This window comes from Staurois parvus, unplaced genomic scaffold (assembly GCF_062004578.1).
Source record: "Staurois parvus isolate SC_StPar_1 unplaced genomic scaffold, SC_StPar_1.0 ptg000009l, whole genome shotgun sequence".
NCBI classification, from domain to species: domain Eukaryota; kingdom Metazoa; phylum Chordata; class Amphibia; order Anura; family Ranidae; genus Staurois; species Staurois parvus.
This window is the reverse complement of record NW_028317805.1, coordinates 3,105,885-3,133,426: the sequence shown is the minus strand read 5'-3', so window position 1 is coordinate 3,133,426 and position 27,542 is coordinate 3,105,885. Positions and strand designations below refer to the sequence as shown.

General features: G+C 42.2%; 1 long non-coding RNA gene across 1 annotated transcript in view; it reads right to left on the bottom strand.

Annotated features, from left to right (window-relative positions):
• The window catches only part of LOC149474224 (uncharacterized), a 60,041-nt gene that overhangs the window by 20,443 nt on the left and 12,056 nt on the right, over positions 1-27,542 (bottom strand). Inside the window, exon 2 of the long non-coding RNA XR_016311649.1 lies at positions 20,712-20,815. This is a non-coding gene — a long non-coding RNA (uncharacterized LOC149474224). The remainder of the gene's footprint in view (positions 1-20,711; positions 20,816-27,542) is intronic.

The window sequence follows — 27,542 nt, the reverse complement described above, 5'->3', positions numbered from 1 at the left end:
TTGCATTTAAAGCAGTAAAAAACTGCCATAAAAAAAAAAAATTTGCCCCTGCAGGTTTAAGTCATAAGCATAAGAAAGTGAGAAGGCGCTTCTAAGTGTAGTAATGTACAGCAATTTTATACTTCAATTTTTTTATTGAAAAATTGGTATACAGTGGTATACAAAAAAATAGCAACAATTTCCACCTACATGGTGCAATGGAGTGCACAATCATATTCATAGAACAAATAAGCACAGGAAAAAAAATATTAGTCATTGGCGATATATAAAGAAAACACCATCTCCACCATGTAACAAACGTTCCATCAATCAATGAACATAGACAATGCCACAGAAATGCCCAAAAGTATACAAATCAATACAGGAGAAGAAAAAAAGGAATTGAGAATAAAGAAAACAAAAACAACAAAAAAAACCCACAGAACAAAAAAAAAAGGGGGGACACCAAAAGGGGGAGAGGAGAGAGAGGGTCAGCTGCAGTACTTTTAAGATATAGATTTATAACTGATCCATGGTTCCCACGTCACCTCAAATCTACAGACATCATTATTGACAATGCTTGTAAGTTTATCGTTTACCATTATCCAATTAGGTTTTTGTTTAACCCCATCTAGCGGGATCAGTGATTGTCTCCAACTTCTAGCTATGATAATGCGTGCCGCCAGTAAGAGGTATAAAATTAACTTAGTCGATTTTTTGGGAACATCAGCGGGTAGCAAATGAAATAAGGTCACTTCCGGTGATCTACAAATATTAATTCCTGTTACTGAATAGATAAAATTAAACATTCGGATCCAGAACCTATTCACTACCGGACATTTCCACCAGATATGAAACATAGTGCCCTCTTGTCCACAGCGTCGGAAGCAACCAGCTGATATGGAAGGGTACATTTTAGCAAGGCGTGTAGGAACCAGATACCAACAAAGTAGCGTTTTATAATTGGATTCGATAAGAACCGTAATAATCCACATCTTTGTTAAAGTATGGGCCGCTTTCCGCCAAGTATCCAGGTCTAGTGAGCTATTCAAATCCCCTTCCCATTGAGTCATATAAGATAATTTAGTGAGTGGATCAACAAGGGAAGCACAGAGAATGGACAAACGACCCCTCATCATCCCAGCTGCCCCACAGGAGACCTCTAAAAGGAGAGAGTGTGCAAGGTTCTAAGATTAATTTGAGTTTGCTAGTGATAAAAAAGATAAGTTGATAGTAGTGAAACAATTCCCCGGGGGCATCTGATACTTTGTCAAAAAGCACTGAAGAGAACGAGGACAAAGCCCATCCAGGTAGTCTCCGATATGCAGCAAACCCTTATTCATCCACCATTTTAACACCGACGGTGATAAGCCAGGAATAAACTCGGGATTGCAAAATACCGGAGCCAGTGGGGTATGTGGAGAGAAGAAAGGTTTGCGAGCTCGCCATCTATCCCACACTATTAACGAATAGGACAACGTAGGACACAGAATAGGAGGACGCAAGCGACTGGGAATCCACATGAGAGCACCAATAGCATAAGGACGGCAAGATAAGGCCTCAATCCCAACCCACTGAGGGACGTAACCCCTGGCCGTAGTGCAAGATAACTGTGCCATTTGAGCCGCTAGAAAATAGGCCAAGAGATTAGGAAGTCCCAAACCGCCATGCTCCTTTAGGGAAAACAAGGTTGACCTGTTAACCCTAGGACGTTTTCCCCTCCAGATGACTCTAAAGACTGCTGCTTGCAATAATAACAATTCCCGTTTGGGAACCATGATCGGTAACGTCCTAAAATAATACAATAGTCTCGGTTAAAAGGTCATTTTAATAGAATTAATTCTACCAAACCAGGAAAGTGGAAGATCATGCCAGTCTAGTAAGTCAGATTTGAGTCGTTTGAAGAGTGGGAGATAATTGGTCTTATATAACGTTGAGAAAGATTTCGTGAGGTGAATCCCCAAATAGGGGAGAGAACTAGAGGCCCACTGGAAGTCAAAATTGTCCTGGAGGTGATGGACCTCCGAGTCAGGTAACGAGATATTTAAGGCAATTCTTTTAGAGGAATTAAGCGCAAGACCAGAGGCCTCAGAGAAACGATGAAATAGGTGGAGGAGACCGGGTAATGAAGTTCGAGGATTAGATATATACATAATGACATCATCAGCAAATAGGGTGCATTTATGGTCCCATTGACCGCACCGGATGCCCGAGATGGTGGGATCAGAGCGGATAGCAATTGCAAGTGGTTCCATTGCCAAAGCAAATAGTAGCGGAGAAAGAGGACATCCCTGTCTAGTTCCTTGCTCTATCGAAAGGGAGGCTGATTTATATCCGTAAATGGAAACTTGAGCTGATGGATTAGAATATAGGGCCCATAATAATATCGTGAAATAAGGGCCAAATCCAAACTTGTCCAACATCTGAAATAAGAAGTCCCAAGATAGACTGTCAAACACTTTATGAATATCTAATGATAACAATAGGATTTCCCTCCTTGAGGATTGGTCCCAATTTGATTGTACTGCTGACAGCAGGGCTAAAGTCCGACGAATTTGGTCCGATGTTTGTCGACCGCTTATGAATCCTGACTGGTCATCATCAATATACAGAGCCAAAAATGTATGGAGGTGTAAGGCCAGGATTTTAGTACAAATCTTTAAATCACAATTAATTAGGGAGACAGGCCGATAATTAGAAACTAAAGAAGCGTCCTTGAGGGGTTTGGGGATGACACTGATGAATGCCTTGTTTTCATCAGGGAGCACCCGCCCCCCATCCCGTAGATAATTAAAATAAAGAGCCATATGGGGAATCAGGATATCAGGAAAAACTTTATAATAGTTATGAGGAAGACCATCTGGTCCCGTAGCTTTATGAGGGGCAAGGGATTTCATAGCACTCCCAATTTCTTCGCACGAGATAGGCCATTCCATCAACTCCCTATGAGCTTCCTGGAGAGAGGGAAGTGAAACAAAGCTCAAAAAAGTGTCGAGAGATGAAGAAGCATCTCCCTGAGGCGAGCTATATAGTTTAGTGTAAAAAGAATGAAATTTGTGGAGGATCTTACCAGGTTTCCGTTATCCAATCTGAGTTTAGAGAGAGCCATCTGGGAATGTCTGGTAGTCAATTTGCATGCCAAAAAGGTGCCGGGTCTATCCCTCCAAGTAAAAAATTACTGTTAAAAGTGAATTGTAGGCGAAAAGGGTAGGCCCATCGATACCGGATATCCCTCTGCACTAAGTGGGAAAGCAGCGGCTTAAGAGAGCGCCATTTCTGGATGGTGGTCGGAGAGACATCTGCAAAGATTTGTATCTTATGTTCCGCAAACTCTAGGTCCGGAGTCTCCCTACTATACTTCATTACCGCTTCCTTGACCTGAAAAAAGTGAGGCTTTACGATGATATCCCTAGGAGGCCCACCTTGTCTAGGGGGGATCAATGCTCTATGAATTCGATCAATCTCAGTGTGAAGAACATCGATATCGGGCAATGCAGACCGCATGAGGGTTTGTGCGCAGCTAGTGAGCTCTTTGACTGACTCAGGGAGTCCTCGAATGCAGAAATTGTAGCGCCTAGCCCGATTTTCTAAATCATCAATTTTAGAGTAAGCTTCCTCTAAGCGATCTTGCAAGTCAGTAATCATATTGGAATTTTGGGATACACTATGGACTGTCGCATCAACCTTAGACTCGATACTGTCCAGGCGTTGGCCCAATTCCTGAAAATCCTGTTTAGGTCAGCCACCAATTTTGAGTAGCTCTATCCAGTTCGCATTGCAGTAAATTAGCGAACTGAGCTATTAAGGTTGCATCACTGGAGTATTGTGGTGGATCTGGAGGAATTGCTGGCGAGTGAGCGGGGCTGTCATCTACAGGTTCTGGGACGCTGTTCTGGCTGGAGAAGATGGCCGCTATCTCACTACTCAGTGGAGAGGAGGCAGAGGAATCGTGGCCTATTGAACAGGCCGAAGCCTGGGACTGGAAGATGACTGGGGGGGCTGCAGAGAGTCACTCACCCTAGCCGGCGAAGCTGCCATGGTCCAATCCTGGCCAGTGAGCGGTGAAGAGCCCAATTTCCCCCTCTGGGGGAGTGGTGCTGCTTTATGAAGAGCAGAGGAGGTAGCAGGGGCCGCGGGCGCCGAGCTGGGTGCCATCTTGGTTTTTCCTTTCCCTGCAGGGATCATTAATTGAGAGCCTGCATGGCTCTACCCTGCCATCTTCCCTGGCATGATTCGGGGGCCCCGAGGTTCGGTCTAGGTCCGGGGGAAGTCCCAGGAGCTGTATTGGCACTGTGCCCTTGTATGGTCTGTTATTGGCGCCAGGGGTGTGCGGAGCTATCGCCGGGACATGCGATCCCGCCGGCCACGCACTCTGTACAGCAATTTTAATGAACAATGCAGTTAAAAACACTCACAAGATCGTGGAACACAATAGTCTCATCATTATTTATTCCATCCACGGCATCTGTCTCTGTGTCTCCTCTCTTGCCAACCAGCAGCCTGAGCTGATGATACAAGGCAGGATGGAGCCATGCTTAAATGTTGTTTACGCCAAATTCTGACACTACCACCTGAATGTCGCATCTGAAAATGCCCATTCTCCTCTGACCTCTCACATCAACAAGGCATTTTCATCCACACAACTGCCGCTCACTGGATATTTTCTCTTTTTTAGACCATTCTCTGTAAACCCTAGAGATGGTTGTGTGTGAAAATCCCAGTAGACCAGCAGTTTTTGAAATGCTCAGATCAGCCCATCTGGCACCAACATTCATGCCATGTTCAAAATCACCTAAATCCCTTTTCTTCCCTATTCTGATGCTCGGTTTGAACTTCAGAAAGTCGTCTTCACCACACCTAGATGCCTAAATTCATTGAGTTGCTGCCATGTGATTGGCTGATTAGCAATTTGTGTTACCAAGCAATTGAACAGGTGTACCTAATAAGGTGGCCCATGAGTGTAGGTTTCCAGTTAGAGCATTAAACTCTACCATGCCTGGTCCCAACCCCACAAAACCTTTTACTACTATGGAAATATTTACTGCACAATGAATGGAAGGAACTATAATAGAGCATTAGTAAATAAGACATGGGGGAGATTTACTAAAATTGGAGCACTCAGAATCTGGTGCAGTGGTGCATGGTAGCCAATCAGCTTCTAACTTCACCTTGTTCAATTGAGCTTAGACAATTGAACCTGGAAGCTGATTGTTTTCTATGCAGAGCGGCACCAGATCTTGCACTCTCCAGTTTTTGTAAATAACCTGTCCCTTAGGACAAGAAAAACAATGAGGAGATAAGTGTTAAACAACCTTTACACAGACTCTATCAAGATTCAGCTGTTGCTTTTATGGAAAATAAGCAAAGAAATTCAAAAAGTTACTAAAAATATACATCTTGTTCCTGGATGCACTTCTTGCCAGAAAAATGTTTCATAACCTTTTACAGGTTTTAGCAAGAGATTAAGCCTTTTTTACAAAACATCCAGCTTTTGTGCATACAAGACATTTAACATTCCTCCATCATTTGCGGGAAACTGAACGTCACATTCTAGGGATTCCAGTGCAGGTATTTCATCAACTCAAAAGAAAGGTGTAGGAATTTTTACTTTTAAATGGAGACCCTCCTTAAAGTGAATGTGTGTTAAAACAGGCGGCTGACTCCAGGGCCGTAAAGCCAGGTCAGTTTATTTCCTAAGCACCTAGGTATCCCCTGGTGTTTGTATGGCAATTTGAGTATACACAGCTTCTTGGCCAATAATGGACCTCATTTGCCATTAGGAAGTCCTAAAAGACGTTGTGGGGAAATTATCAACCAGTACATATACTCACTGAGTGCCTGACAGAGAACTAGGGTTTAGGGCAATCTCCAGGCACTCTAAAATGACCCAATGACAGGCAGATAAAATGACCCAAGGAGGAGGCACCTACAGAACTGGGGAACCTTTACAAAAAGTGAGTCCATAGTTATCCTTTAACACCAGACTGGAAAACACCATATGGAAAACCTCCAGTTTTCTTATAATACTTTTTTTCTTCAACCAGCTTCTATGGAAAAACATTTGGGGGTGTAAAGTCCACTTTTTAACTTGTACCTACAGGTAAGCCTATAATATGGCTTACCTGTAGGTACAATGAATATCTCTTGAACTTGCACTGTTTAGGAGATATACACACAGCATGCAGCTGGCAACGTCATCGAGTAAATGCGCTCTGAAGGGACAGCATACCCGTGCCGCACCTTCAGAGCTCTGCGCCGAGGCTGGAGCTCCCATGTGCTTGCGCAAAAGTGAACCAATTGTCGTCCTGGCCATTCACACAGCCAGAGTCCATGAAACCAGCAGGAAGACCGGGTGAAGATGGATGCTCCTGGGAGCCAAGACAGTGTTGCGCTGGAGGGCTCCATGTCAGGTAAGTCTGTCATAATGTGCTAGTATGTAGTGCATGCTAGTACATTATGACCTAAACCTGCAGGGGCCCAATTGTTCTATTTATTTTTGTAGAGGTTTACTGCCGCTTTAAGGATGCCCTAATGCACATTCATTTGGAATAAAAATCATGCCATCCCTGCTATGTAAAATGTGATTTCCTTACTGGGGCCTGACTCATCATGCTCCAATAAGGCCTTGTCCTTGTAAACATACACATGATAAATTATATAAATCTTGTGAGTCATGGCCTTCAACAATGTACCAAGACACAGAGTGATGATAAATTCAGATTTACAACATTTACATCCGCCCTTCAAGGCCATTTAAAATTGTATTTTCAGCGTAGCATGTGCTTCAGTAAAGAGCAGCGTGCATTTCTGTAAATGCTATCAAAATAAAATAGCAAAGCAGTTTGCTGTTTGAATATTTACTTTACAGTGCCTTAAAATAGATTTGTGCTATTCCTGTTTATTTTATGTATAGTTTTCAGCTTTTTGAGAGTACATTTGATAAGATCTTTTGTTATAGCCATGTACAGCTTCTTTCACATGGTTGGCCGATGTTAGCACCCTCAAAAAGCAATCTGTGGAGGACTGCTTTTCAGACTGTGGTTTACAGCTTGTTGCAGTTTCACTTTCACTTACAGCTCTGTTTATTACCTCCTCCCTGTGACTGGACAGTGAAAGCAGAATCAGTACACTGGTGAGCTCATTTGTCTGCTCTCTCCTCCTATTGGCATGCTCCCTTGACTGCAGCACATCTGTTGCATCTCCTTTCCTCTCTCAGGGACTTACTGTGTCAAATTACCCTGTTTGCATTTAAAAAATATGTATTTAGGTCCCTTTCACATTTGGGGTATGTGGCCATTATTGATTACATGTGGGAGACCCCACAAGGGTTTCTGGTGATTAGCTGCTGGCAGCAGTCCCATTGAAAGCAAAGTGAGGCTGACAACTCCCACAGCTAATCGTGGCCACTCACATGTAATCACTCATGCACCAATGATTAGCCCTGGATGCAGACTGTCATTGCAATGTTCATGGTTGATTTATACAATAAATGTGGACTCCAGTGTCCTTTATGGGTGAGCAGTGGTCTTTCGTTTTTGCATTGCGTTCATGAGCACAGATGGCTCAGTGTCACATACCTGATAAGAGACTGAAATGACGAGGTCGGCCTCACTTGTGTCACTAGCCCTGACCCCACTGGAGTTGTAACAGAGGGAGTCTAGGGACCAGGGGGACAAGAGCGCCAGTAGATGTTGTTTGCAGCTCTTGCAGATGATGAGCTTGGAAGACTGATGATCTTCTGATTCAGGCACAGTAGTAACCAGCAGAGCGGGTTTTGTAGATCGCCAGGCGTGCACCAGAGCAAGGCAGGTAGCCAGGGAAAGAGACAGGAGCAATGTCATAGGAATAGCCAGGGTCATCAACAGGCGGACAGCACGGTACAGAATCAGAAGCAAAGCCGAAGTCAGGAGCAGAGCCGAAGTCAGGAACCAGTATCAATCAGGAGAGTAATCAGAGTCAGGGGAATCATTGTCCATATCTGTGCAGATCGGAGTGATAATGTGTCTCGGTCTGCGCTGGATAATGGTTTCCGTGGCAACGTATCTTTCCCTGGTGATCCTCGTTATGCCGTTCACTGTATGAACTCCGTACTGATGGCGCTCGCGCATGCGCCATTCGGCGGGCTACATGAAAATGGCGCCCGATATGGAGACATTTGTCCTTTGGAAAATGGCGCGCGGTAACGCCGCATGTGCCAGTTTCCGTATTAAGCTTTGTTACAGACGTCCACCACTGTAAGCTAACCCCCTATGACTACGTGCCCTCGCACGAAACGGGTCAGTGAGCGGCTACAGAGGTGTGACGTCACGCCGACCGGCGCCACGAGGGCCCCGGCGGCCATTTGCATTTTTTACCTGTATGGTCAGTATCTTTCTTGCTCCTGCCTGTATTGTTTTTGGGGAATAAATACTCCTTGCCATAAGGATATTACACTATTTGGCCTCCTTTGTTCTTTGAGCTCCGATGGGAGCCATTCACATCTGCAGAGCGGCCATCTCCATACGTGGCGACATTATCAAGCGGCGAGGGGCATTTGACCAGATCTGACCAGACCCATATTAGGATCCTTGATGTCCTGAAAGTATCTGCTTTTAATGCGCATTGGGATTGCGTATCTGGTGAGTGCGCAATCCTTACATATTTATCACCTCATCCACGGATCCAGCTATTGGATTTCTTGAAGATCATTTGGGATCTTTCCAGATCACACCATAGACTGCATTTTGGTTTAGTGTCCAATCACCTATAGTCACCAATAGGTGACATTTTATTTGCACTTTAAAATTGTTTTATGCTGTTCTATGGGTTTTGGCATAAAGATGTTTTTATGTTTTTATATGTTTTAAACACTACATTTTAGCGCTGCACCTTGTTTTATTTTGATCACCTTGGAAGTTTATATGGTACTTTTTTGGTGTTCAGCTGCTGCTTTTGATTTTGAATTCCATTTATTTATCATTTTGTCTGAAGCGCTCACTTACTCTGTGAATTATTATTCTATTCACAATTCGTCTCACCAGAAATCCCTTACACTCAGCTTGATTTTCAGCGGATATTTTGCCATCTACACTGTTTATCATGGATGGGGTGATCTGAACCAGAGAAACCTTTATTTGCATTACCAACCTTAGACTGAACTAGGTAGAGCTTGACTACTAGCTTTAAACACAACACCAGTGTTTCTTTGGGGCACCTTGGTGTGCTGTTTGGGGTAGTCAAGGGTGGCACATTTTGGTATTCTTGCAGTGTTGTGTGTTTCCATTTTGTAGGAAGGCCGTCCACCAGCACCATGAAAATACATGACACTAATCCAGGATGGGTGGCATTCAGCACAGCTCCAGCATTCACAATGGGACAAAAGCCCACCTTCTTTTGGACCTGCTCTGCTTCCCGCCAACTGCCATGATGTCAATGCCATGCTGTGGTGAAGATTGAAGAGGCACTGAGGAGTTTGATGTGAAAGGAAGGGGGAAAACTGATGTGAAAAGATGGAGGAAGGACTCAGGAGGAATCAGAAGTGAATGGTAAAGAACTGAGGACTTTAATGTGAAAGATGGGGGAGTAAAACATCTGATAGGAAAGGTTTAGGAAGTGGAGGGGGATTATGGACTCTGATGTGAAGCTGGGGGGATGATGTCAACAGGGGGATTCTGATGTGATGGGTAACCCCATTTTAGACTGAGGTGCCTTGAGATTTGGAATACTAAAATAGAGTGCCATACCTAAAAAGGATGAGAAACCCTGCACTACACTAGTCCTGCATACTGATCTACACAATGTAGCTGTTATAGCTGCTATTCATCTGGATTATTATGTAATAAATGTTAACTCTCCTCCTTTTGGATAGCATGTGAATAAATACAACTTTACAATATTTATAGCATCTGATGTAAATTACACTAGTGGGTATCTGAGGTTTTGTTTGCCCCCATCACCTTCTTTCATCACAGTTGGAACAGAAATATGACCTTGCTGTTCCTGTCAATGATCGTAACTAAATATGACAGAGAATTTGTGTCCAGCCACAGCAGTTTAGTCCTGCCTGTCATGTTAATGTCTTGTAAGTCATAGCTCAAGTAGAAAAGGAAGTGTACAAGGTTGTGATGCAATGTCTTCATCTTAAAGCAGTTTCAGAATGTTCTCATAGAACACAACCTTCAGAATGTTCTCATAGGACACAACCTTCATTTCTTGGGATGCAGTCATTTGTTCACTTGGGTACTTTAGGTCTTTGCATATTCTTGTTATTTTTTTTTTGTCCAGGAAAACTGACAATCTCCTGTCAGATACTACCACTCTGTGTAATGATATTAAAGGGTTCCCATGTTATATATGGGGCAGTATGGTGGTTGAGTGGTTAGCACTTCTACCTAGCAGCACTGGTGTTGCTGGTTCAATTTCCAACCATGACACTACCTGCCTGTCATGTTCTCCCTGTGCCTGTGTGGATTATCTCTGGTTTCCTACCACACTCAAAAGACATGCTGGTAGGTTAATTGGATCATGTCTATATTGGCCCTAGTATGTGAGTCAGGGACCTTAGATTGTAAGCTACTTGAGGGCAGGGACTGATGTGAATGTATATGTGAATCACTCTATAAATTGACAGTGATATATAGGCACCTGTATTAATAATTATGTTACAGACAGAGATCTGCAAACCAACCGAAATGTGTTCCATTTTAATGAATGAAACTGAATTTGAAAAATGTCATAAAAAAAAATGAAGAATGAAGATCTTGAAAACTGGGGGGGGGGGGGAATTGCCGCTTGAGGGGTGACATCACAAATGCAGTTTCTGAGGCAAAACCAAGAAATAGAGAAGATCTGTGGAATGTAGTCCAATCATCCTGGGCTGGAATACCTGTTCACAGGTGCCAGAAGTTGGTTGACTCCATGCAACACAGATGTACAGCAGTTCTCAGAATCAGTGCTTATACAACTAAATATTCATTAAGTGATTCAAAGGAAAGCAAAATCTTCAAACATTTTTCAGTTTATATAGTGAATGTTTGAGTTTGTAAAGAATACAAACACTGCTATTTTTTGAACAGTCTAATATTCACTTTTCTTCATTTTTTTTTAGAGGAACAATGCAAATTTGATATATTTTTCTTCATGTTTTGATTTGGAATAGAATGTGTAGTGTTCCCAATACATTTGTGTGTATGGAAATAAAAGAAAGCTATTAGAAGGATTTTGAGCTTTATTCACTTTTTTCAACACACTGCTATTATTTTGAACACAACTGTGTATATATATATATATACAGTGGGGATCGAACGTTTGGGCACCCCAGCTAAAAATTTGTATTAATGTGCATAAAGAAGCCAAGGAAAGATGGAAAAATCTCCAAAAGGCATCAAATTACAGATTAGACATTCTTATAATATGTCAACAAAAGTTAGATTTTATTTCCATCATTTACACTTTCAAAATAACAGAAAACAAAAAAATGGCGTCTGCAAAAGTTTGGGCACCCTGCAGAATTTATAGCATGCACTGCCCCCTTTGCAAAGCTGAGACCTGCCAGTGTCATGGATTGTTCTCAATCATCATCTGGGAAGACCAGGTGATGTCAATCTCAAAGGTTTTAAATGCCCAGACTCATCTGACCTTGCCCCAACAATCAGCACCATGGGTTCTTCTAAGCAGTTGTCTAGAAAACTGAAACTGAAAATAGTTGACGCTCACAAAGCTGGAGAAGGCTATAAGAAGATAGCAAAGCGTTTTCAGATGTCAATATCCTCTGTTCGGAATGTAATTAAGAAATGGCAGTCATCAGGAACAGTGGAAGTTAAAGCAAGATCTGGAAGACCAAGAAAAATATCAGACAGAACAGCTCGCAGGATTGTGAAAAAAACAATTCAAAACCCACGTTTGACTGCACGATCCCTCCAGAAAGATCTGGCAGACACTGGCGTTGTGGTACACTATTCCACTATAAAGAGATACTTGTACAAATATGGTCTTCATGGAAGAGTCATCAGAAGAAAACCTCTTCTACATCCTCACCACAAAAATCATCGTTTGAACTTTGCAAATGAACATATAGACAAGCCTGATGCATTTTGGAAACAAGTTCTGTGGACCGATGAGGTTAAAATTGAACTTTTTGGCCGGAATGAGCAAAGGTATGTTTGGAGAAGAAGGGGCACAGAATTTAATGAAAAGAACCTCTGTCCAACTGTTAAGCATGGGGTTGGATCAATCATGCTTTGGGGTTGTGTTGCAGCCAGTGGCACAGGGAACATCTCACGAGTAGAAGGAAAAATGGATTCAATAAAATTTCAACAAATTTTGGATGGTAACTTGATGCCATCTGTGAAAAAGTTGAAGTTAAAGAGAGGATGGCTTCTACAAATGGATAATGATCCTAAACACACCTCGAAATCCACGGGGGATTACATCAAGAGGCGTAAACTGAAGGTTTTGCCATGGCCTTCACAATCTCCTGACCTCAACATAATTGAAAATCTATGGATAGACCTTAAAAGAGCAGTGCATGACAGACAGCCCAGAAATCTCAAAGAACTGGAAGACTTTTGTAAGGAAGAATGGGCAAAGATACCTCAAACAAGAATTGAAAGACTCTTGGCTGGCTACAAAAAGCGTTTACAAGCTGTGATACTTGGCAAAGGGGGCAGTACAAGAGATTAACTCTGCAGGGTGCCCAAACCTTTGCAGACGCCATTTTTTTGTTTTCGGTTATTTTGAAAGTGTAAATGATGGAAATAAAATCTAACTTTTGTTGACATATTATAAGAATGTCTTTTGGAGATTTTTCCATCTTTCCTTGGCTTCTTTATGCACATTAATACAAATTTTTAGCTGGGGTGCCCAAACTTTCGATCCCCACTGTATATATTGATATGGGGGATGCTTAGCTCAATGGTAGATGCATTTTTTAGTGAGTTCACGATAGACAGGAACTAAACTTAAGGGCCTATTAGCCCACTTTTATTAAACCGTAACTGAAAAGTCCTTTCAACGCAATGTTTCCCACGCAGGGGGTTTCAACTTCACTTGAAATAATACACAGTGAAAATGCAGAGTCACCTGGCTCTCTGGTTAGCAGTACCTCTGCGTGGCTTGGTCTTCCAGACCACTGGCTATTCAGGCTCTCTCAGTCTAGGTAACAGCTCCTTGCTGTTCAGGCTCCACATGGTCTCTTGACAGAGTTTTCCCTGTACTTCAGCTTGCTTCCTCCAGAGACTCACGGATTCCCTCCAGCCCCTTGGACTCACTTGCCTCTGCAGCTTCCTCAGCTTCTCTTGGTCTCCCAGACTCTCATAGTTGGCCAGACCTTCCCAGTATCCCCCTCACAAGGGTTGTAGACTCCACCAGGAGCTTCCAGCTCTCTTGACAGGGCTCTGTCTTCAGACTTGCAGCAATAGCAACTGTTATTCCACCTCCACCACTTGTGAGCTATGCTCAGATCTGCCTTATAAAGAGTGTGTGCACATGGACACACACACACCCTGTAGAACTTCCGAAAAAACCTAAACACAAGACTTAAGACTCTCTCCCATCCAATACTCTTTGGTACCTTCAAGCTTGCAGCCCCAATCCAGACTTACCAAATCCAGGGAAAGCTTAAAACATAGCTTTCTCTGCTCGCAAAACATTTGCTGGAGCCTGTGTCCTTCTCAAACCCATTTCCACAGCGACAGAGCCTCACACTGTCACAATATATATATACATACACACAAATACACACAAAGCAGGGGTGTGCAAATTTTTGAAAATACTACTTGTCCAGGGATTAAATTGGGGACCCAATCTACTTGTCCCACATGACAATCTACTTGTCCAGATGAAAAAAAATATACATTTTAACCAAAATCGTATCTAAATCTGAGGTGCTGTTAGGAATGTCTGTGATTTTTAAAATCAAAACGGGCTTTATGGCGAACTAAACATTTCATTTTTACCATTGGGCTGTTTATCTCCTCCTCCCCTCCCTGCCTCTCTCCAGCACCGCCCCCAGGGACTAGCAGGTAGGGGAGAGACCTTGCAGTGTAATGAGTTCCGACTACATGTCCTGGGCTTCGGGCGATACAAATTCAACATCCCTGCACAGTATATACTGTATGATAAATTTTCTTCAGAGGAACAAAGTAGCTCATACCAAGATTTCCCAGTGAAACAGACTGCAATGCACAGAGAAAAGAACTTATACCTTGAAGAGGAGTTCACAACAAAGCGGGCAATATAAGGTTAGATTCTATATTGTGAAGAAAAGAGTTGACTCCTCACCTGAGAAGTTCAGAAAGTGGGTCATATAAGAAAATATTTCTGATTTTTAAAGAAAAGGCCTCATTCCTGACCAGAGAACTTCACAAAGTGGGTCCTACCTTAATAGAGCAATTTTCAAAGAAGAAAACGGACACCTTTCCATGTGTAAAGTGGGTTTTTCTAACATATACCAAGCAAGTCAGGACACTAATACACAAAGAAGTAACATCTCTCCCGAAGAATTTACAAAGTGGGCCATACCAACAGCAGGAATCAAGAACTCAAAAAACAGGCATACATGAGTTATTTAAAAAAATAATTTACACTTGCTAATCATTGTGCCACTTACTGCAAGGTTAAGTGATATCATTATGTGACAGATCTTCTCAGGTGTAACGTTACCATCGAGTACATGTAACATACAAATTACATTTGTAACATTTTTTTATTTACAGATATGGTGCTTATTGTTTCCTTTATTACAGTTATCAAGTTGCAGAACTGCTTGAAGAATGCTGGGTCAGTAATTCTTACGACAGCTGCATTTTCCTTAATTAGTTAGTTATAAACGTACATCAAAGTATTACTCATGGGTGACAGGTACATTAATTATCCACAGTCATCTATGTCAAGCAAAGTGGCCCTGTCCTGTATGAACTCTGAATTGAGCTGGATGATTGTGCTCATCTCTACTTTAAATCTATTTGCAATATGTTTCACAAGCAGAACCACCTTCCTATGAAATCTAGTACTGTAGCACAATCCTAAAATATAATTATTCCCTTTCGTAATAATTTCCCTTTTTGTTATGTGTTACTAGAGCAATTATCCCTAGGTACTGGAACACCTCCACTACCCCACCTATTAATGATTGGGTAGAAAAGTTTTGTCACATGAGAATGGAACAGTTAGTTGCACGATGCCATGATACATATGATGCACTTATGAATGCCTTGGATGAAATTCATGGGCTCCCCTAAATTCAAGACCCTGGCATGAACATCCAAAACATCTTATTACCTATTGGTCTGATGTGAGTTCCTTCTAGGCCAAGGAATGGGAATTACTTCCACCCTTCTTTCCTTTCTGTACCCCTTTTGTCTTTCTGGCCACTTAACTTATTTAAAGTGAAGCTCCAGTCTCCAACATAAAAAATGCAGGTCAACAGCTACAAAAACTGTATCTCACTGGTGGATGGTGGAAGCTTTATTTCTGACACTTGGGAGAAAGGACATTTTCTTGGATTTAGTTACTTTGGACACTTTAATATGAAATTATATGTGTGTGGGAATATGTATATCACATTAATATATAATTGATAATTTTGTCACTTTTTATTTGTATCACATTTTATTTTACAAGTCTTTATGTACAATTAATTTATTTATTGAGTTAAGGTGGTGATTTGCGCTGTTTAGTGTTTTTTCTTAATTTTGGTTTACCTGACCTACAGTATGTGCAGCAGCAATCTATAACCTTGGTGTATATACTGTATTATATCTTTCCTAAGGGGTGTTCCTGTGCGCTGGGGTTTGTTTTTACATATAAAAACTGTAGCTGCTGACTTTTAAAAAAACAGCTACTCACCTGTCCTGCATTCCAGTGCTGTGCTTGGATCAGCCATTTTCACCCTGTATGTCTCTCTCCCCTGCACCAGCATCTTTACTATGGGCTCTCGGCTGTGACCGTTTGCCCACTGCACATGCACAAGCATTGCTGCATACTGTCAATGGTCTGGCAGTCTTCTGGGACTTGTCATGTGTCCCAGATGGGGGGGGGGGGGGGGGGGGCTTCTGCTTCCGATCGCCTAGGTGGTCGGACCAGAAGTGGAAGCGGGTACCTGTCAAAATCGGGTACTCACTCCCCCCCCAAAAGCTCCATTTCACAAATGGGAGCTGGGGAGGAGGCCTGAAAGCAGAACTTCACCTTTGGGTGGGCTTTCCATTTTCCCATCTCCATTATTTCCTACCTAAATCATTTTCTTTATAGCTTCATCAGCCACACTACACAACACGACCAACAATGACGTAAAGTGTTACTAAACCCACAACAGTGAGATCAGTCTGTATATGCAGTAAAGCATGCCTGTTATACTCTACTACAGGATGCCCTGGGACCATGTATTGATGTCCAACTACAGCAGTATAGCCTGCCAACCCTCTACAGGATTTGGTTAGTCTGTATGCATGGAGGTCTGATTTTGCACTGACCTTGAAGGAGTGCTCTGGAGTCATTTGCACTTTCAGTGTTGGACTGTCCATGTGGGATCACCTGTCTCCAGAGGATGTTTGCCATTTGATATGGGATAATTGTTGATCCTCCCTTGGCTGAAGTGTGGAGACCTATTGCATATCATGCCAGGACCGCAGTGACAGCAGCAATGTACTATACCTAACTGATCCCTCTGATGGTCCCCGCTGGATGAGCCACTGAGAGTGGATTGCACTCCCACCATACAGCTTAACTATCCACTGATGCGATGGACTGATGATTTCAGTTGTAGACAATCAGAGTGAACATCCATGCTGAGTCTTTTTAACTTATAATGTCTTTCACACAGACCTCCTCCTGCAAATTAATTTTATGATTGACTACAGCTATCAGCCAGAGAGCGTTTTCCTTACTGATTAGTTTGCCCGGAACATCTAGTAGGCCGGCCATACATGGGTCAATTTCCGAATGATTTTTCGTTCAAAAATCGGACCTAAGAATAATCGACCAATTTTCACTCTGCTAGTGGGACAATGGCACCGGCCGATTTTCGTGGCTCCTCCCCATTTCGTTTATCGGGAATGTTAGAAAATTTGTGAAAAACGACCGATTTTTTAAATCATTGGTGGCACCATGGGATTACAGAATGAACAACGTTTTCAATTTTCAATTGGAAAATTGTTTGGAATTCGACCCATGTATGGCCTGCTTTAGTCTATTGATTCCAAGTTAGTATCTTGTCCCTCTGAAATTATTCAAAGCACAACCTTTATGAGGGTGGTAGGACTTTTAGGTTTTTGAGTTCCTAATTTAAGTGAATTTCTGCAATTACAATCATGAATGAGAATTATATAATCTCAGTTGATACTAACATTGATTTATATGCATGACTTAATATCTTTAGGATCAGTTATTCCCCTTTTTGCTATGTCTGTGCTCCGCCCCCACACATCTTCTTTACCAGGTCATATGGGATGACTTTGTGGAGGTGAATGTGAGTCTTGTGATATACCATTTTGGGGATTGAAATCTTACAATTTTACATCTTACCCTGGCTTTCTTAGTTTTAAGTGACAGCATTGTCATATTTTAATGGTGATGGGTGGAGACTATTTTCAATTTTTGTACATGCTTGTGCATATGTGCAATATGTGAATCAATAAAGGTTTTTTGTATTGTTAAAACTACCTGGGTCACATGAGAGTACCTTCTTTTCTATGGGGGCTCTCCTCCATATGTCTTTTTATCTAATGTCCTTTGGGTACTGTGATCCGCACCTTGATTTTTGGTGAGTTAGTTAACACAATAAATACTTAATTCCCCTGTGCGGTGTTACAGTGGTTTCCTCTGTATCGCCCCCTTTTTTTTTATATTTCATTAATGCCTGTTATACTCACTGTGGAACCTAAGGGGTTAATCCTCTGCATTGTGTACAAATGGTGTTTGATCCTAACTTATCTGACCCCCCCCCTTCTTCCAATCCCCCCCCCCCTCTTATCTCCTGATAAGACATATTGTGTAGAGGCAGTCTGCACATACTCAGTTTGGTGTGTATTGCTAGAGAGGGGTTTTTTTTTGGGAGAGTGCATGTGATAAACACAGGGGCAATCAGCACTGTCCAGACAGAGGTCAGAGATTCTGCATCCTCCTAGATCAGAAAGAAAACTCCTCCTACAAGCTTTAACATGTGCTCTGCTGGACACTGATAGAAGTCACAAAAATGCTCTAACTGCTAATGAGAAAAGGTATTTAGCAGTTTAGATTTACTAATATAATTGCATTTCCATGTTCTGTGTACTGTGGAAGACCAGATAGAGGGAATACAGGGTCCTGGGTTTAGTATCACTTTAAGTTGGCCATACACTGCTAGATTTTAAAATTAATATTTGTACAAAAAAAACTCATCAATGTATTGCCAACAAAGACTTGACAAATGTTATTTTAAAGTACTTAAAAATTTAATTCGCTTTTACTGTTAGATTTTGGTATGCATGCAATCTACTGAATGCAAGTCACATTCAGAATTTAGCAATATTGTAAGGAATTCTCCAGTGCACTGAAGGCTAATCTCCAGTAAATAGTAGAACAAAAGTACAAAAGGTCCACGAGTCCCAATAAAGTCCTTAACTGTGTAACCACTTTAGGTGGCAGCCAACCCAGAGTGAGCCAACTCTATGTACATGTTAGGAAAAAAAAGAGAAGCGCCTTCTAAGTGCAGTATAAAAACGATTTAATAAGCCACAAATGTAAAAACTCACAAAATAGAGGTGGTAAATGAGCCCATCAGTGTAGTTAGCTGTAAAGTTGTCATCCATGTCCTGCAGGGATCCATCCGGTGGGGTGATGGCTGCTGTAGGTGGTGGAGGGGGTCCACAACGCTGTGGATAGTCAGGAGTCCCGGGAACTCTCACCCAACTGGAACTGGAAGTGACTGTAACCAGCATGCACCGCAAGCCGGGTGGACATGACGTCACACAGGAGGAAGTTCGGCCGAACTGATGAGCTCATTTACCACCCCTATTTTGTGAGTTTTTACATTTGTGGCTTATTAAAATTGTATTTTATACTGCACTTAGAAGGCGCCTCTTCTCTTTTCTTTCCTATCACATACAGAATTTAGTTCATTTGAGAAATATTTTCCATCCTGCTTCTTCAAATTAGTACTACGATTGAAAATAGACATCGATTTGACCCCAACGGTTAGACAATAAAACATTCCGAAAGCAAAATTTTCAAACAAAATTCCAAGTGTAGAAGGTTGTTAGCAATATATTTTCAAGTACTTATGCTAGTTCAATACATTGAATTATATAAAGCATACACAAGAATTTATTTTTCATTTGCCCTGCTTTACATAAGTTTCAATTTCTTCAACCAAGGTCACAAGTGTGTATTAAAAGAGAGTGTTTTCGTAAATATATCAATAATTGTAAAAATTGTCAGAAGAAGTCAGAAGACCTTTACACTAGGTCAGCAATGGGCAAACTACGGCCCGGCGGACCTTTTAATCCGGCCCGCGGAGCGTGATACTGTCAGGATGGCTGTCAGGATGTGTGTAGGCGGGGCAGCGTGACGAACGTGAGGGGAGCTAGGCTCCTCTCACAGTCCGCCCTGAAGACCGGAACGGCGCGGGAACACGGCGAGAGGAACGCGCAGAGCAAAGGTAAGTAAATTGAATTACTATAGGGGGGATGAATTACTATAGGGGGGATGAATTACTATATGGGGGATGAATTACTATGGGGGATGAATTACTATATGGGGGATGAATTACTATGGGGGATGAATTACTATATGGGGGATGAATTACTATGGGGGATGAATTACTATATGGGGGATGAATTACTATGGGGGATGAATTACTATATGGGGGATGAATTACTATATGGGGGATTAATTACTATGCTTACTATGGGGGAATATTACTATACTTACTATGGATGACACATACACATCATTCATCTACTCTTGGTCCGGCCCCCGGGTCCAATATATGAACCCATTGCGGCCCTCAAGTCAAAAAGTTTGCCCACCCCTGCACTAGGTTCACACTTTAGCAGCTCTGCAAACTATGTTTTGCATGGACACCATGGCAGCGCATTCATGTGAATGGGCTGCCGTGCCTCCTAAAAACACAGGGAAAAGGTCCCTGCATCATTTTTGAAACTGCAACCCACAGGGAAACTGCATGTGCAGGTCCCAGTCTGGGAAGGGGCTGCTGTAATTTCCAGTGCATATGGGTGCCGTTAGGATCAATGGCGCCCGCATGCATCTCCTGAGTGGCAGCCCGTTTTTCTGTGCTGGTGGTTGTGGCTGCAGGAACAAGTGTGGTCCCGCAGTGGCAATCACCCACACAAGTGTGAACCTATCCTAGGTGCCCGTTCATTTTATGAATTACATAAAAATGAATTACATTATCTGTTGATTTTTTTGATCGCTCTATCAGGTTGGAGGAGGATCTTTTTGCAGACCACATTTTTATTTAAAAGATGGATTGATTCATTTCCCCCAATTTTTCTCATATCTGTATAGACAGCTTTTTAATTGTATTGCTGTTGGAATGCTATTATTACATGAGTCATTGCTTCCAGTGCTTTGGATGGTGACATATCCTCTTTCCAATTTTAGTTATAAACAGCAAGAATGGCATTGGATTCAATCAAGGCCTTTGCATGCTTAAGCATGGTAATCAAATTGACTGGAAGACTGTCACTTAATACTTAAAGCGGAACTGGAGAAAATCTAAGTATAGAGTTGAAATGCATTTGTCTGAATTGTCTTACCTGACTAAAACAATTGTGATTGTTGGACCGGATAGGCAGGTCCCTGACCTTGCTTAGCTCCTCTGTAGTTTAATCAATTTAGCTTGGTGGAGAACCAGTTCAGCCTGTGATTAGAACATAATGGATCAGGAACTCATTTTTGTATTGCAATAAGACATAAAGCAGAACTGCACAGCACCTGAGCACCTCAAACAAAAAATGCTATTTTATTCATTTTTAATATTCACAGCAAACTCACCCATCCATCCATGTCTCCATGCTTTATTTTGCTGACAAATCATTTTGAAAAACACCCCCTAGCATTTCTGGCTGTGGCCATTTTGAGTAAGGGCAGATTATTCTTGTAGCATTTACTTTCTTCAGTTCATCTATCCTTAGCTTAGACATGCAGGCAGAAGAGTGTTTAGTTGAAAAAAACCCTCCTCGCTTCCCGAAGATTCCTGGGATGTATGACATCATTTGTATGCAAAAGAATGACAGGCAGAGCGCCAGGTCAGTGTAGATAAGAGCAATAGTACTTTATTACAAAAAAAACCTTACATCTTAAAATCCCTCAACCAGTGTGGCAGATGAAAGACACCGGAGCCAGGGACATCAAAGGAGCAAATCCGAGTAAATATTTAGCAACTTTGACACATGTTAGTAAAACTGTACATATCATCACATCTATTCTGTACATATAGGTGGATTATACCTTGTTGGGTTTTTTTCAGGATAAGTTGGGCTTTCGTTTGTTGGTAACTGTTTATAGATATCCCTTTTTTTTTAATTATTATCAAAGGAAAACTGGCCCAAAATAGTAAAAAAAAAATCTTTTTTTTACCCCCCCCCCATTATAAGATAGAGCAAAAACAACACAGGGAATATGACTACATTCATACCTAGTTAAAACAATAAAAACATTTGAAATTGTACAATGCCTTTAAAGTGTTACTAAAACCATAACAGCAAAATCAGTCTGTGTGTGCAGTAAAGCATACTTGTTATACTCACTGTGGAACCTAGGGGGTAATCCTCTGCATTGTGTAAAAAATGCTGTTTGATCCTGACTTATCCGATCCCCCCCTTCTTCCAATCCCCCCCCCCTCCCTTCTTATCTCCTGATAAGACACATCGTGTGGAAATGCTCTGCACATGCTCAGTTTGGTATGTATTGCCAGAGAGGTTTTTTTTTTTTCTTGGGAGAGTGCATGCGATCAGCACAGGACAAATCAGCACAGGACCAACCTGCACTTTTCAGACAGAGGTCAGGTGTTCTGCATCCTCCAAGAGCAGAAAAAAACTCCTCCTACAAGCTTTGACATGTGCTCTGCTGGACACTGATAGAAGTCACAAGACTGCTCTAACTGCTGATGACAAAAGATGTTTAGCAGTTTATATTTTCTAAAATAATTGCACTTCCATGTTCTGTGTTCTGAGGGAGACCATATATAGTGAATGCAGGGTCCTGGGTGTAAGTGATATATAGTTGGGTTCTACTGCACTACACATTGGGAAAGCAGCTCTTTTTCTCCCAATTTAAATCCTGCTTTCTTATGGGATTACAAAAAGATAATATAAAGACAGAATTATGTACTTTAAAAAATAGATATAATTATTTTAATAATTACATACATGTTGAAAGTGTTAAGCTATTGGTGTGTCCAAAATGGCAATTGGAGCAGATGTATGGAGAGAGAGCTCCGCTGCCTCTCCCCAGAATCTGCCTCCATTAGATTAGATTAGATTAGAGGGGTCCCGCTCCCATCAGGGACCCCTGTAGATGTCGACTGCTGCCCGGCGAGAGGATTTGGACCGGATTGGTCCCCGCCTGACGTCCCGGCGGATCACGGCCTATTGCGGCCTACATGAGGCCCGAGACCTGGCCTACGCTGTATCCAGCCCGACAGCCGGCAACTTGGATCCCACTGGTATCGGGGATCCCCGCGGACCTCTGCGGCTGAACGGAGGATTGAGGGCTACTGCGGCCAACGAGGTCTGCCGCAGCCTTCACAAGGCCCGGACCTGGCCTGTACAGCGCTTGGATGTAGCTTGGATCCTGGGCAGATGAGCTGGTGCCTGGGGGAGTGTAGAGCCCTGTGTTGCCCCTATCCCTGTGCTGGGGCCTAAATCATTGCTGAGGCTGGTGTCTGGAGGTGTTGTCCGCGGGGAAGAGGAAAATTGATCTGGGTAATTGATGGGGTAACTACTAGAGAGAAAGTATAAGTAATTTGGTAAAAGAACCAAAGGAGATTTTCACTTGTGCCTCGGGTTCCCAGCTTGATTAGTATGCATGAATCAGTGACATAAAGCAGCCAAAGCAAAAGTAATTTCAGCCATCCCTTGTAAAAATGCCTGGACAAGGTCTTGTAAACATCTGTATGAAAGCACAAAAAAATGGGAAGCGCAACCTAGTGCAATAAACCTTTTATTAAACAGCCGTAAAACCAATATATTGCACTCACATGGTCTACATGGGAACTTGTATCCACAAAACAATCACAGAAAGCCGAGATGTGTCTGGATTTAACTCGACAAGGACCTATGGATCCCAGCACCAGTTGTGTCTCCTGTGTGATGTTACCATTCAGCTGTCCAAGAATAGTATGTACTTGAGTCACCCCACCAGCTGCCCTGTGCGGCTCTCCTAGGAAATCACCAGGAGAAGAAAGACTGGCACTGTCAGGAACAGTGGGGTGGAGGAGCGTTATACGAGTTGCCCAAGTCTTGTGATGCGTTTCAGAGGCATGGCTTCCTTTCTTAAACGTCTGAGATGTTTGAGAAAGGTGGTCACGCCTCTAAAACACGGTTGAGAAAGGAGGTCACGTTATAACTGTATTCAGTGTGAACCCAGGCTAAGGCTCCATTCACACCTGTGTGGCTTGTCTTGCTACTTTGGACATCAAAGTCACATGACAAGTCGCAGCCCATTCTTTTCAATGTTGCCGCTCCAGGTGACTGACCAACTCTCATGTGTTGTGAGCTGCAACCCAGGGTGCGGCACAGCCCGTCTGCGACATTCAGTAACATGCACAAATCTGGAATATTGCTGCACTCCTTGGTATCTTTATTGAAGCATTAAAATTACATCACATGTATGACAGGAACATCAAAAAGGTGATGCGTTTGCGCTAAATTCAGTGCATACTCAAACCCCATAATAACATAAAACATAATAAAACAAAATTAATAACATAAAAGTTATTTCTGAAATCAGTCTCATGCTTCTTGAAGGGGCTTAGATATCCATTTTCAGACTAGTCCTTTTCTATATGCCGTATTTTTCTGCTGATTATATTTCATGCTTCACAGAAAGAATGGAATCTGGGAGGAAGCTGCTGTTCGGAAATTGTCTTTTATAGAACTGAAGGTACTTATTCAGAAATTGTCTTTTATAGAACTGATGGTACTTATTCAGAAATTGTCTTTTATAGAAGTGATGGTACTTATGCAGCATATAGCTGGATAAGATGAGATTCAATCAAGCACTTGCATACTGTGATTTTTTTAGTATAAAACCTTGTTGTATCTTTTCTCATGCATTTGCAGTGCATGTGTGTGATTATGGTTTTCTGCACACACAAAAAAAAATAATTTGAATGAAGAGAAGTTGAAGAGAAGATTTAAAGAGTCAGTCCAACTTGATTTTCAGCTTTGGTTAGTTAGATGCTGGAAGATAAGGTCATTCATCAGCATCAACCAGGGGTGGACTGACCATTTGGAAACTCGGGCACTGCCCGAGGGCCCGGGGTCAGAAGGGGGCCCCATGAGATGCCCCTGGTACCTTTTTCATAGGCTTTTTTGAGTTTGGGCAAGGACACAGGGGCCCCATGATCCCCTATTGCCCGGAGGCCCCATGAGTTGTCAGTCCGCCCCTGGCATCAACAGAAAATCTCTACACCACAAATACGAGGCAGCTGTTAGAAGCCATCATACTGGGTTTAATATATTTTATTTTACATTATTGAGAATGAAGCCGGAGGAGTAGAACTTTATAGTGACATTAAACTAGATCCTTATTCTACAAATATAATTATACAGGAGGGAACATTTTTAACCCCTTCACGCCTAAGGGTAAAACAAATCCTAATGCCTAAGCACAGTTTTGCAACTTTGATGCATGTTAGTAAAACTGTAATCAGAGGCTATTACAGCGATCAGGTGACCAAATCGTTAGTAGAGCTCTCGGTGAGTGGCGAGCTCTCAGTACCAAAGGAGATACGCCTAAGGGTGGAACAAATCCTAATGCCTAAGCACAATTTTTCAACTTTGACACGTGTTAGTAAAACTGTACATATCATCCCATCTATTCTGTACATCTAGGTGGATTATACCTTGTTTTTTTTTCAGGATAAGTTGGGCTTTCGTTTGCTGGTAAATGGTTATGGATATCCCATTTTTACTTTTAATTATTATTATCAAAGGAAAACTGGCCCAAGATAAATTTAGCTCTATATTTATTGTTACTACCATAACCTACCACCAAAGAGCAATTCAAATTAAACTCTCCTGCTCACGACCATCACAGCGATACCACATACATGTTTTATTTGTTGTCTGTACCAGTAGTACAGCCTATAAACAATAGAGCGTATTTTGTTTTTTTTGTCCTACCTAAAACACACTGAAACGGAAACTAACTGACACTGATACTAATTTCAATGAAAAAAAAAATGTATCTCTCCTCCATTCAGAGAGACAAAACACAGGGGCGGGCTTTGCAGCGACTGATCGCTGTGATAGCCAATCAGAGGCTTTCACAGCAATGAGGTGACCCGGAAGCAAAGTACTGGGTCCCGATCGTTAGTAGTGCTCTTGGTGAGTGGCACGCTCCCAGCACCAAAGGAGATACGTAAATATGCAGTTCCACAGCAAAAGCTCCAGTGCAGTGGGGACGCATATTTGTGTTCTGTCGGTGTCAAGGGGTTTAAGAATAGTTACTATTACTTTAATACATGGCAATTTTTCGAACTTCAACATTTTTTTTTTATAAACTTAAACCATGGGCGGCACAGTGGCTTAGTGGTTAGCACTTCTTCCTTGCAGTAATTGGGTCATGGGTTAAATTCCCAACCATGGCGTCTCCTGCAAGGAGTTTGCATGTTCTCCCTGTGTTCGCTTGGGTTTCCTCCCACACTCCAAAGACATGCTGGTAGGTTAATTGGCTCCTGTCTAAATTGTCCTAGTTTCATCCCTGGCCACGCAGGATTTCCTGCATGGTAGGGGTTGGGTAAAGACCTGGCAACCTACCCTGCAAAAAATAATTGCTAGGAGAATTCATGGAAAAAGTCACTTACGAGTGACAGTCCATGCAATAGCCAAGGGTCGGATACGACTGAATAGATAGATAGATTCTTAAACCATTCGCTGCTAAATGTTGAAGGGCTTTATTGTGCAATTTTGACCTTAAAGCAGAACTCTGGGAAAAAATATTTTTATATTAATATCCAGGTGCTTCTATACCTTTCAATAAACTGTTGATGTCAATGTCCATAGTCCTGTTGTCCCTGAGAAATCCAGAATACTTTAATGCATGAAAGGCCTTCCACCGTCCTCATTTCCTGTTCACAAGACCGGTGACTGATATGTCCTTTTACTGCCAAGCCACTGGTCTTGTATACTCCCCTCTGTAGTTCATTGTAAAGCAAGCGGTGATGTAAGTACCTTGCTTCAGTGGGCGGACCCTGCTGTCTTAGAGTGCCTGGTCGGGTCCACCCACAGTGCTGCATAACTCTGTTTGTTGGGCTGGGAGACTCCCGGCTGTTCCACCTCTGATGACCTCACTGAGTTAGAGAAATGTCATAACATCCAAGCCTGATACTGCGGGGATAATATATACAGTAATCCCACCCATAAAATGCGATATTAGGAGAAGAGTGTGCAGCGATGTGTGTGGGCGGTGTCAGAGCTCTTCGAGCAGAACACTATGATCTGCCTTATGTTCCCGCCCACTTGAGACTGTAAATCTCGACACAATGGGATTTGTAGTCTCAGTGAGAGGCGACAAACACTAACAGGAAGTGAGATCACTGCGTCTGAGATCCCTCCTCCCAGAGCTCGGGGATTCAACAAGAAACTGTGCAAAAAAGGATGTCACTGCTTTTTAAAATGGTGAGTTTTATACAAAGCTTACATTTAAAAAATCACATTGTAAAATCACATTAGTGGTTTTGCTTAGCTATCAAAACATGGCTAATGTACAGATTTTAGCACTATCCCGGAGTTCTTCTTTAAGCCTTGGCTCACATATATGCAAATTCAGATGCATTTTGAACCACACCGATGATATGAGAACAAAAAGGCTTTTCTATGGAGCCCGTTCACATATGTGCGGACCGGCCACAGTGCGATTTGAAAAAAGAGTCCTACGTGATTTTAAATTGCGATTTACAGTCTCATACACTTTAACAATTCGCGTTGGAATCGCACCTGAACCACTGAACGAAATCACATTGGACTGGGCTGTAATCACACTGCAAACTGACCGGCATATATGTGAACCCAGGCTAAAACCTACCCTTCTATAAAATGAAATGATCTCAGCTGGGCTGTTTTAAAATCAGAGAATAGGTGAAAATACTCCCCTCTTAGCACCATCCCTTGGTTTCACCCCTAGTCGCCTACCACTACCACCCCTTTTGGAAAATACAGAAGTATTATTTTGTGGTGCTAAGTAATTTGCTTGGAATGTGTTAATTATTTTATTAATTTCAGGTACTTATATAGTGCTGTCAATTTATGCAGCACTTTGCATATATATTGTACATTTATATCAGTCCCTAACCCTCAAGGAGTGTACAATCCAAGGTCCCTAACTCACATTCATACATACACATACTAGGGCCAATTTAG